The sequence below is a fragment of the Rhinoderma darwinii genome, chromosome 2, assembly GCF_050947455.1.
Source record: "Rhinoderma darwinii isolate aRhiDar2 chromosome 2, aRhiDar2.hap1, whole genome shotgun sequence".
NCBI classification, from domain to species: domain Eukaryota; kingdom Metazoa; phylum Chordata; class Amphibia; order Anura; family Rhinodermatidae; genus Rhinoderma; species Rhinoderma darwinii.
The window spans coordinates 188,335,448-188,336,042 of record NC_134688.1 but is presented as its reverse complement, the minus strand read 5'-3'; positions in this window follow the sequence as shown (position 1 = coordinate 188,336,042).

Here is a 595-nt window from a genome sequence, read left to right as displayed (position 1 = left end):
TCCGTATTTTGAATATTAAATTTTTGCACTTCATTTGCAGCTGACATTTTAAGTTCTGCTTAATTACATCTTTACAGCATGAAGTTATAATAAAAGTCACAATAGATCTAAGAGTCTAAGCATAATCTAATATATGCTATTGTTATCATATACTTTGTATGTGTGTGTGTGTGTGTGTGTGTGTATGTATATATATATATATATATATATATATATATATATATATATATATATATATATATATATACTGCCGCCGACTTAGTCTTCTGTTTATTGCCAAATTCTGACAAGGTTTTAAAGCACATGTAAAAAAGTCAGTTCCTTTTCTCATGCGTTTTTATATATGAGCTTTTTAAATAGTGTCTTTTGGCACAAGCGTTTCTCTCAGGGTATGTTCAGACGTAATTCAGGCCGTTTACGCCTCGAATTACGCCTGAAAAAAACGGCACCAAACATCTGCCCAGTGCTTGCAATGGGATTTACGGTGTTCTGTTCCCACGAGGTGTAATTTTATGTGTCGTTTTCAAAATACGGTGCGTAAAAAGACGTGCAGATCATTTCTTGGAACGTTTTTTGAGCAGTTTTTCATTGACTC